Source organism: Pteropus vampyrus, unplaced genomic scaffold (genome assembly GCF_000151845.1).
Source record: "Pteropus vampyrus isolate Shadow unplaced genomic scaffold, Pvam_2.0 Scaffold351, whole genome shotgun sequence".
Lineage (NCBI taxonomy): Eukaryota > Metazoa > Chordata > Mammalia > Chiroptera > Pteropodidae > Pteropus > Pteropus vampyrus.
The window spans coordinates 75464-87710 of record NW_011889132.1 but is presented as its reverse complement, the minus strand read 5'-3'; the positions used below and the strand labels follow the sequence as shown (position 1 = coordinate 87710).

General features: G+C 36.8%; 1 pseudogene; it reads left to right on the top strand.

Moving 5' to 3' along the window:
- The first annotated feature begins 348 nt into the window (after positions 1-348).
- The window catches only part of LOC105304722, a 60863-nt pseudogene continuing 48964 nt past the window's right edge, over positions 349-12247 (top strand).

Here is a 12247-nt window from a genome sequence, read left to right as displayed (position 1 = left end):
TTATAGGTGCCTTAACAGGACAAGCTGGGAATCTAGGCCAGCTTCCACTAGTGTGGGGCTTTGGGCTGCTCAGCAAGAAGTACAGGGCACATGGAGGCCAGATGCTGCTTCTTTGGGTTTTGTGAGCCTTTGAGAGAGTTTAGGAAAGTCCTTAGCAAGCTCCAAGACAGGCCATTTGTATGGAATAAACCACTGGAAGCAGCTTGGGTGGGCCCACAAGTTGGGAGAGGCAGAGTCTCAGGGAATCACTTAGGTTGAGTGACCTGTGTTATCCAAGTTGATGGCAACTTAAATATGGTGGCTGCCTGTGTCCACATGCTGGGAGGAGGAGGGCTCAACAAAGGAACAATGGATAGTGCCAGCACTTCTGTCCCGGAAAAAGCCACCTCTCCAGCCCTTACTCTGAAGCCCGACAACTCAGTGTCTCCCCACATATTCCTGGTGCTCCCTGAGCAGCTGTTCCAGCATTGGAGCTCAGAGGAAATGAGTCTGCCAGTGAGTAAGGCTGGCGTAGGCTCTGTAAGAGGAACGTCTGCAGTTTCCTTAGCCCTTCATCTCAGTCATGACCTCCTCTGATTTTTACAGCCAGAGGTTGTGGGAACTTCTCTTCCCAGTGCTGTGACCCTGGGCTGGGGAGCTCAGTGTACAGCCAGGACTCCTTGCCCCTCAGGTGGGGGAGGGGGCTCGACAGCCAAGATAGTTCTACCAATTCTCCATTCACCACACAGTTGTGGGACTGGGCCATTTAGCATCTCTACCCCTCCTACTGATTTGAGGTGACCTCTTATTTTTGTCCCTAGTTGTAGGGCTTCTGTTCAGCCAAACCCATCCCCCACCACCACCACCAAGCGACTTTGCATGATTGTTGCTCTGTAGTTTACTTATAATTTTAGAGTGGTCCCGAGAGGAGGCAAGCACTGCCTCTACCTTCTACACCATTTTGATTGGTCCCATCACTTGGGAAATGCCATTTTGATGTGCACCAATGCATGACTCTTGGAGCAGTGATTAGAATTCTTATTTTTATTCAAGTCTAATTGACCAAGCAATCAAATGTATGCACAAACTACATATTATACATCTCTTTACATTCTCTGTGCCTCACTTTCCTCATATATTAAATGGGGACAATAATAGAACCTAGCTCATAGGTGTGCTGAGAGAATTAAATGAGATAATTCGCATAAATGTGTAGCTCAGTGCTCGGCACAGAATAAGCACTCGATAAATGTTAATGATATGATTGTCATCATCCTATCTCTTTCCTGTGAAAGAGCAGTTCTTAGAGGACTTGTTTAGTCATTCACAGATATTTGGTACCTACCATTTCCCAGGCATTGTCTTAAACACTGGATTATCAAAGACACTCCTTGACTCTTCACTGAAAATATAACAGGTTTGTATTGAACACAAATCTGATCAGGTGCCTGATAAATGCCCAAATCAGTGCTTTAGAGGACATGCCCAGATTAGTGAGCTGATTTAAGTCTAAGTGGTTGTTCTTCTCTCCAAGAGCAAACCCACAGGCCAGCTGCAATTGTTTATATTAACATACTAGTAATCTCTGCCCAATCAGGCTGCTTATTCAACTGTCTTCTCAGAGCACTACATTTGTTTTCCTTGGGACTCTCTATATGTGTCACTCTCTATTTATGACTAGAGAATCACCACATCAGCCTGCCATAGATACTGAGATAAGCAATCCAGACACATGAGGCAAGGTCATCTTACTCGCTGACACCAGAAATGGCCTTAGGAATCCCTCAGTGTTCCAGAGAACCACTGCTTCTGACTTATCAAGTTGATAGATTTGGGCTGAGAAGTCAATGAATAGGCAGCCATTCTAGATCTCTGTCTACATAGGCCCTTCCAGGGAACAGAACTGTACATGTGCTAGTTGCAGCAGATTCTTTTAGTAAGTCCTGTGGCTTCTGCTAGTGGTTATAGTCCTATGAGTGCCTCATATTCTCAAACAAGACATAAGGCAGGGAGATAAAGGCAACTGAGGAGATACTTGACATCTTCCCATAGATGCAATGGCCTCTTTAGGAGAACCTCCACAACTGCTTTTTTTGTGACAGTAATCATAACTATAATAGTTGATTTAAATTCCTGAGAAGGTGACACCAACTCAAAGACACTCAGAGTCCATTTTTTTCTGAATTGGGGATAAGAGACAAATAGAGGGACTCCTGGAAGTGGAGAGTCCCTGCTTCTGGGCCAAGGTTCCAGGGGATACATTAACTCCTGCAGTTCTCCCATCCTCTGGGCCCCCCATATTTGTACCCCAAATCCTTATTTTGACTTAACCTACTTACAGTTGTAACTTGCAACTTAAAGGGTTCTGCCTAAAATCCTCTCTAGTCTCTCTCTCCCTTCTTAAGTCCCCACAATGACTGAATTATTAATTTTACAAAACAGGTTGTAAACTCTAAAATAAAAATTTATTTTTTTAAATAAATTAATTAATTATTAAAAAGAAAAGAAATATCCCCTCATTGGGCATTTGGCCACTTCCTTCTCTGACTAGTTACTCTGTTCTCCATATCCATGGGGGAACCTGCAGCCTGGTACTCTCTAAGACCACCAGATAGAATTTGACTTACAAACCTTTTATTTCTTCATGGTAGGAATATTGTAGATGAATCACTCATGGTAGTCCTGAGTGTTGGACAAAGAAGTTCTGAGTCTGAGTCTGCTAGATAGACACTACGAGAGTGTGATATAGTTTTTAAAAAATAAAGATTTGCAAAAACAGCTGGAAAAAGGACCTGTTCCCTTTCCAGAAGGATGACCAAACTTCTGAATATGACTTATTGGATTGGAGACTATCCCCAGGGAAACCTTAAGATGTATGTGATGGAGATAACAGGACCACACAAGGGAAGGAGCCTGGATCACTGTAGTCAGCACTAAAGGAGAGTCATTTCCTTCCAGGAGCAATGGAAGTGAGCAGGGACAAACTGGCTCCACAAAAATCCTTGAAATTTTAAGACATTGCCAATTTCAATTGATTTCTCCTAAATTCTTAGAAAATCAGGTCTCTTAGTTACTACCTTTGATGAGAATCTTTATTACTTGGCCCTGCCTGTTTGTACTAACCAAAGACAAAGTAGAGAGTGAGCATTCAAGGGAAGAAAATGATCCCTTTGACCTTGGTAAATGGTATCAGTTTTCCATTTTGCAGAAGGAAAGTTTAAATCAGGAGAATGGGCCTCACCCAAGAATGTGGGCACATAAGTCCTCTACTGCAGCATGCCTCACATTTATGTCCTGATATGCTTGTGAGCAAAGGCATTTTGGCACTGGACTGATTTGACCCAGGTTTGTTGTAAAACCAGATGGAGCCCATTGTGACCAGAATTCATTGGCTGGCCTCCTCTGGCTGCTGTCATCCCTTTCCACTTTTCCGAATGCTCTGTACAACTGATGTTATTTTCTTTGTGTGGTGAACAGAGCAAAATTAGAGATAACTGCTTTACAAAATCTAGCTGGCCTCCCCTTCCTCCAGCCCTATCAATATTCTGTCATCATTTCCAGATAGTTGTTTGGGTTAGAATCAGAACATTTTACATGATTCTGTGTTGTCAATACTGGTGACCAATGAATCAGAGCCACAGTGCCCTTTGGAGCCATGGAAGGCCTGTTGGGTGAAATAAAAATGTTTTTCCAGTTGGTTGTGGAGCAACTGTATAGTGCTTTGCTGGTGTTTTCCAAATATTTAAGTCCAGTTCAACATATATTTTTGGTTTTCCTGGAAAAGTCCACAACATGTTGCTGTAATTCTTTTATAATAAGGAAAGGATATATTTTACGGAAAAAAAATAAAAGCAGCCCAAAGATTTTGTGTCCCGGTTGAAGAATGTTATGAATTCTCTCAAAGGTTAGATTGCTTACACAAGCCTATGAAGCCTGCTTATCATCCCCAGAAGAAGCCAGTCCTCTCAAGTTACGAACTCTGTTTAGCAGCACTTTATAGAAATATGGACAGGTTCAACTTAGCTTGAGTACTTTCTTTAAAAATAACAAAAGAGCGAGCTCCTTAAACTTTCATTTCTTAGGGTGATAATGGCTTCTCTTCAAGTTCAGATGTGGTTACTCAAAGGATCATCAAAGTCCCTCCAATTCCAAGTTTCTGAGTCCGAAAACATCTTAAAAGTATTTCAGAAGAATGTAAACCAAGTTGAGAGGGAAATGCTGCAGTATTTGATCAGAATGTCTCATCTTCAGTAAAACCTAAAACTGCTTTCCTAAGAAGCTGCAAAATAGACTGAAAGTCTGGGAAATGAGAGAACAAATAGCAAACATGTGAAAATTCAAATACGTGAATGAATCAGATTTTATAGAATAAATAGGACCAATTAAAACCTCTACTAAGTACAACATCTGATCTTATGGTCAGTCTGCATTCATTGCCATTTCACTTGAGTACGGGGGAGGAGGAGGTCAGGTTTTTCTGTTTCTTCATGTCTAGTATCTTGGACATTATGAATAATAGGATGTATAGACTCTGGATTCTGTTAAGTTCCTTCAAAGAGTATTGTTTTTTGTTTTTTGTTTTTTTATTTTAGTAGGCAGTTAACTTGACTGGACAAGAACTCCAAACTCTGTCTGCCCCATAGTGAGGAGCAGCTGAAATATTTTTTTCAGTTATTTTTGCCTTAGCTGGTTGCTTGGACTTTGTCTTGCATATGCATAGTTCAGGGTTCATCCACAGATTTGGGCAGAGTTTATATGCAGAATTTGGAGTTATCATTATTGAAACTCTCCTTTCTGACATTTCTGCCTTACTTTCCAGCTGCTGTGTTCACCTACTCTCTGTTCTCTCTTTTCTCAATCTATTACAATTGCATTTTTCTATTCAAGTTTAGCCACCTTACTTGGTACTGACTATAACTTGTCCTCAGCGAAAAGCTATAAAACTTACCCCACTTCATTTTCTACTTCTGAGTGTAGACTTTCCTTTAATATTTGTCTGATTTTACTCTCCACTGGCATCATTTAGGTTTTTTTTTTTTTTTACATTTTGCCTAGTGTCAGCGCTGAGCTGATCAAGAAGGGAAGGTTTCAGTGGTGAGACACCCAGTTGAAAGAATGACAAGGAACCAACACAAGAATGAAATGGCAAGCACCACCTTTATTGTGGAGAGTGTACGCTTCTGTGCTAGGGGACCACATGGGCTTTATATATGTCAGAGAACAATAGTGTTATTCTGCCACACATGCATGATACAGTAAGATGAATCATACTTGTGTAAGTTATACCTGTGCCATACTACATTAATATAACATTCTAAATCCAGAGTCCTATCACAGCCAGACCTGGGACCCACACCTAGAGTTTCTAGTATTTTTTTGTGTATGTGTGGAAAGGTTGGTTTCATAGGAACTACTCCTCTATTACCAGAATGAGACCCTCCTACCCCATGCCACAAGTACTTCTAATATGGTGACAGTGGTCCGTGGCGTATGGATTCATATAGTGGTCTTCTGCTACAAAATAAAGAAACTGGTTGTGAATTAAACTCCTACTCTCTCATCAATAAAAGATCTGCATAAGTCCCAAATGTATAAGGCAAGAAAAAAATCGGTGCTTTCTTTTAATTCTAAACATACCCATGTGGAGAATGAAATACAATTAAAAATAAAAAAATTTAAAAAAAAAGGAAGAAATCTGTTGAAATCACAGTACTAACTAGAATGGATGAAACCTATCAACAGACAGTGGACAAAGAAAAAGTGACATTCCCAAGGAATGTTTTTAAAAATTCAAAGCTCATTTCCCCATAATTAGTCCATAAACCCACAGCCACCAAAGAAATTTTGCATAAACTTTTCTCTTCTTCCCACCTATAATTCTGCCTATTGTAATATTTTTGCCTCTTTCATAACTTCCCTTGAGGTCATGGCAACAGGATTTCCTCTATGGAAACATTTTAGAAGAGAGAGGATGGGGGAAAGGTAAGAGAGAGAGAGAGAGAGAGAGAGAGAGAGAGAGAGAGAGAGAGAGAATGAGAATATCCATTATTGGCTGGGGTGTATGTTGAGGAAGAGACTTGGAAAAATCTTTGTTGGGTGAGTCAACAACAGGGGCAGAACCTGTGCATGCTTTGCTAAATGCTAATGCTGCTTGAATCATGGGATATGAACACAAAGTCCTTCTGTTTGTCTCGAAATCTTGACTTATACATACCTAACTATATTCATTAAGTTAAGCTAGTAGTCGTTCCTTCACAAATATTAAGGGAATACATATTTTCATTTGCTTTCTGTAACTTCGACTTCAGTCTTCTCTCCTACATGATGATTTTCTGTATTTGTAGCAGAAGATAGTTCTTAATTACAGAGAAGCATTAACTGCATTCCATTCCTCTGTCAACCTAACTGATACTAACAAAAAGAGACCAATCTAGCATTGAAATCTTTTCAGAAGAGTGAGGGGTTATTCATGGGAAATATCTTATTTAAGCCAGGGTTGGTTGAATCTGCTGTCTGATGAGTAATTTTATATAAGTCAAAGTAGATTCTGAAAGAACTGATCTTTTCTGTTTAAAAAAGTTTTTTTTGGTAGACAAAATCCTTTGCTTATCCCAAATAAAGTAAGCTGCTTCTTCTAATTCACTGATGCTTATTTGTATGTTTCATCTCTTTGTATTCAAAGGATTGACTTTCTGAATAGCTATATAGCTTTCTCAGTGCTGGTCAAAGACAGTTGTACCTAGCAAAGGGCTTTGTACACAATCTTTGTTAATAATTATGGTGATAGAAATTTACCTACACCTTTCAAAAGTAAACAGGCAAAAATTAAATTACCTATACAGTAATATATCAGTGATCCAATTTGGCAATTAGGGGTATTGATAACCATGACAAATTGCTTTTTCAAAAGGTATGATTCTTTTCCCATTACCGTGTTTCAAGTCAGCAATTTTAAGTTCCTCATACTTTAACTTCTACATATTTGAGAAACGACTATAATCTTAACCCATTTTAGATATGAAAATGACAAACTTCAAAATTATTAGGTAAAAAATGTAACTTACAAACTATCCTTTGTAAATCCAAGGAATTAAAAGAACTTTCTGCCTGCAAAAAGGTGGAAAACTTCTTATTTTTATTTTCAGGGAATCACAGTAAATCATAAAAGCATAAAATTATTCTATAGAATGTCAATGTCAATTAAGAATAATACATTAAATAGAGTCAAAACTAGTAATGCTTTTGCAAATTCAGCTTGTAGAGACACTTGGCAGAAGCTGAAAAATCAAGGCCACTTGACTTTTCTACTTCATTAAAATGGTAAAATCAGATTTTTCTTGGTAAACAATTTAAAAGTCTGAAATGATGTGTACAACTGAAATAAAAGCAATGAAGAAAGAGGCAATTTTTTCTCAGTATAACATTTTGAAACCACACCAAATATACTTGTTACTAATAAGAGGCTTGATTATTTGGAATTAATTCTATACTTATTTGTGTTAATTAATACATCTTTCTATGAGAAGTTGATTCCCCATAAACCATAAATAAAATGTATCCTCCAAAAATAGAATATTTTTAACCAGATGTATGTCTAACTAGAAAAGTCTAAAGGCAAAAATAAGAACAAAAATAAACTTTAAAAAACTTACATTTTTATACTGGTTTAAAAATTTTTTAAATGTTTCAAATATATTAGCTTGTGTCATATTTTGTAATTCTATACAATAAAAGTAGCAGATATATTCTTGAAGATAAAAAAACTGAACTCTAGAAAAGTGATCCATTCAGGGTCTAAATACACATGGAAAAAGTGGGATTAAGACTTGGAATTCATGATTCAGTTTTCGGAGCTCTTCTACTGAAATACTTAACCCATTGCTTTACATTTATTTATTTATATGTATGCCTCTTGCAGTGAACTCCTTGAAAGCAGGGATCCCCTGCGTGAATTCCCAGTGTTTAGCATACTTCCTAGGTCATAGAAGATATTCACTTTATGCTCACTGAATTAGAATGGAATGAACTAAATTGTTGAACTGAGGCTTATAAGAGGAAGGGGAACACTGGTTTTACAAACTTGAAAATTATATACCCATCATAATACTTATTAACTCAAATTTGCATTAGTCTGGAAAAGTCCATTTTAAATATTCACATGGCCCTTGGTTGTACCAATACACCTTGCTACTCCCAACATATGAAGACCAAGCCTTCACTGTAGTTGTATATTGCAGATTATTGGCAATGGATATTTTCTGGCCTTTCCCCCCTTATCCTTCATAATTCCCCCTTTGTTGGGCTACATGTCCAATTTGTAACCCTATGAGAAAATCTTTCCTCTACTTACATACTATAACTTATCTTCTCATTAATGGGAAAACCAATTTATTCTTTTTTAAGCACACAAGATAACATATTGCATCTAAGTGAGACTCATTACTCTTCCTTGTAAAATGACCCCTCCCCCAGCAAAGCCACTGTAACTTTGGTCACTAACATCATCTCAGGATGGTTGAAACTAAGACCTTTTATGTATCCCCACGTTTACATCACAGCTTCTCTAATGTGGTGACCTCAAGAGCATGAAACATAAGCAGGTCCACTTTTAAGGGAGGAAAACTGCATCTTAAAGATCAAATCACAATTCTGGCTACTCAAATAGATGAGTCACAGCACAGTGTGAGATACTGAAAAATACCCAAGAATGTTGTGGAAAGTTTTCTGCCTTCAAGAAGATAAAGGTTTTGAAGGGCACCAGTTCCTGCTCATGAGTCTCTTTCCAGCTGTAAACTGGGCATATGCCAGACTACTCAGAATGCTTGCTCTAATAATTCATCACAAAATCCTCCTTTCTTTTTTACTTTCTTTTGATTCATCCAATCTCATTTGAGCTTCTTTGGCTCCCTATTTTACAACACTGTATTTTTAGTACACTGAGCTTACATTGTCCTTTAAGTTATATTTACATACATGCAATTTCCATTTTCTTTTTCAATTTGTTTAGGGGAAGAAAACAATTTTTTTCCTATCATATCTTCCATTTGATTTGTATAGTGTTTTCCACTAGTTACCCACTCAATTGTAATTGTTAACTGATGGAACAAAATGACTAAGCTATAGCATGTTTGCGTCTAATAAAGTACCTGGCATATAGTAAGTACTCAATAAATATTTTTATGAAAATCCATCTAACTATTAAATGAATGGACTCACTGGTCACTTTTCCTTGCTTTATTATCAATTTAATCATTCAGTCAATAAATAGCTTTACATGTGGAAGTAATGAGGAAACAGTTAATTTAGTTACTATAAGTACATATGACTTGGGAATTGGATTGTGGTAATTGGGATATATTACCTCAAAAACATATGTATATATACATAAACACATTTCTATAACCACAAAGTTAAAGTCTGTTACAAGAGCTATATCTTTGTATGGCAATTCCTCATTTTTAGTGTAAATATGGTTAAATAAAGTATTTGTCCTAAAAATTAAACACTACCCAACCTTTTTTTGAGTCTCTTTTATTGATTAATTTTCTCCTATCCTGCAGACATACACAAACAACAAATGGCACCTAAATAGAACTGCTTTGTCAGGTGCTATCAATGAGTTGTTTCTTGCTGAAAATGTGTGCACACATAGCAACTGTATAACAGTACCCATCATATACTAATAGTGAGTGAACAGCAGCAGAATGGAGTTCATAACAGAACGAAAACAAACTACAATCAGAGCAAAAAAAAAAAAACTCTTCTATTTTTTCAACTGGCAGGAAAAAAATATTGCTTGAAATTGTGATTTGGCAGTCCATCTCAAAGAAAATAATATGAAATGACTTCCTGCATCATCAATTTACTGATTAGGGCCCAAGGGATATAAACATCGTGCTGAGGAATTCTTTCTAGCTCTTGGACCAAACAGGGTGTGTTGAGAATTGATATAATACCTAGGTTCTCTGACTGTGCATTTCCTGCAAATTACTTTAAAGACTGGATAATTTTTTAAAAACAGAATCAAACATGACTACTTTTATTTGCCAAGTTTTTGTCTAATTGTAGTCAGTCATTTATTCTGGTTTGTTCATTAATGGTAGCCAACATCTTCCTTATCTTATTAGATATCATTTATTGCTCAAACTAATTATCATATTGAAGTTAAATGATGGTCATAGAAGGATTGAATTTTACAATGAAAGCATTATACAGTGGAACTAAGCATCTCTAGTAATAATTATCGTTCAAATAAATGTATTATACACTTAGATCTTCATGTCTTCATAAAAAATGCCTGTGGTAAAGTATTTTATGGTTCTTATAATTGTTTTGCATTTATTTTTTTATCAATACAAATAACTATATTAAGGTTTGAAGATCAATATTGAACCTGCTTTCTAAAATCTTAAATAATCAACTTTTCCCTAGTGAAAGCAAAAACAAAAAACCTTAGAGGCCTATTGTAATTGATTTTCCTTAAAACTGCAAAAATGTTTATGAAGCAGTAAGGGAAACAGAAAAAAGTCTAAAGCAATTAGATACGACATTTCAAAAGATGAACTTGTTTATCTGTAGACAAAAAGCCAACTGCAAAATCCTTCTTAACTAACTTTGTGACAGCAGTTCCCCCAAACCAATAATACAATCCCCACTTTTATAAACTAAAAATCAATCCCACTGAGTTAAACACAGAAATAAAAAAGAAATGCTGATTTTGATGAAGTAAATTGAACTCTAATGTATTAATGCTGGTTTTCATAATCCTCACACACCAACCTTGCTAATATATACTTACATGATATACTCATCAGCCATGGTTGGTTTTAGTAAATAAACAATGTTAGTTGCCAGAGCAGGTATACACCAGCAAGTATGTGTCCCTTCTAAAAACTAAAGTTTGTTTTGAAATTAATTTGAGTCTTGATTTTTTAGATAAGTAATGATGTGGTTGGCCTACTAATTCAAGGTTGTCCTAATGAATACTAGGCAGATACATCAAGATCCCTTTTCCCTTTTTCTGAAAAGGAGAAGTGCTCCATATAACATAACTAAAGTCATATAGTTTGAAGAAGTTTTAGACCTCAAATAATTATTCCTCCAAAAACACATGCATATGGCCAACAGGCATATGATAATATGCTTAATCATCAGGGAAATTCAAATCAACATGACCATGAGATATCACTTCACACCTGTTAAGATGGCTTTATAAAGAAAAAAAAAAAGAAATAACAAGTGTTGGCAAAGATATGGAGAAATTGGAACCATTGTACACTATTGGCAGGAATGTAAAATGCTGTTATGTAAAACAGTACTGAGGATCCTCAAAAAATTTAAAATAGGTCTAAGGAATTGAAATCAATGTATCAAATAAATATCTGCATTTCCATGTTCACTGCAGCACTATTCCCAATAGTCATGAAAGGGAAATAATCTAAATGTACATCAGTGGATGAATAAAGAAAAAGCATATATACGATGGAATATTATTAAACCTTTACAAAGGAGGAAATACTGCCATTTTGCAACAACATGAGTAAACCTAGAGGACATTATGCTAAGTGAAATAAGTTGGAAGCAGAAAGACAAATATGGCATGATCTCGTTTACATGTGAAATCTAAAATAGTCAAATTCATAGAAATAGAGACTAGAATGGTTTTTGCTAAGGGTTTGGGGAGGACGAAATGGGGTAATATTGGTCAAAGGGTATTAACTTCCAGACTTTCTTCATTACTATAAATTACAAAAGTATGCTTATAAGATAGTATAAAACAAAATTAATCCTGCAGAAAGAACTTAATTTTCAATGCATAGGTAGTTCTCCAATTAATCCTTTCATCTATCCATTCATCTTTGTATCCTTTGTTTATCCATTCAGCAAGTCATTCATCCACTCATTCATTCACCAATTACTTAATGAAATTTCACCACATGTCAAGCACCGTAAAAAGTTGTCTTTTGAGGGGAGATTGGGCAAAATGGCATAGACAATAGAGGCTTTGTTTATCGCTCTTGCGACCAAATCAAAGTTGTGACAGAAACACGGAGCAAACAGCAAGCAAAGTCGCCTGGGATCTAGATGAGCAGAAACCTTACAAGTAGGGAGAGAAATAAGAAATCACCCTGCAACGGTAGAAGAGGGGATGAAGATGCGAGGCTCCCCGGTCCCAAGCCACTGAGCTGGACAGAGGCTGTGGCAGCAGCAGCTGCAGACACCTCTTAAAGGGGCCACATCTGTGAGCTGATTTTTGAGGTGATAGACC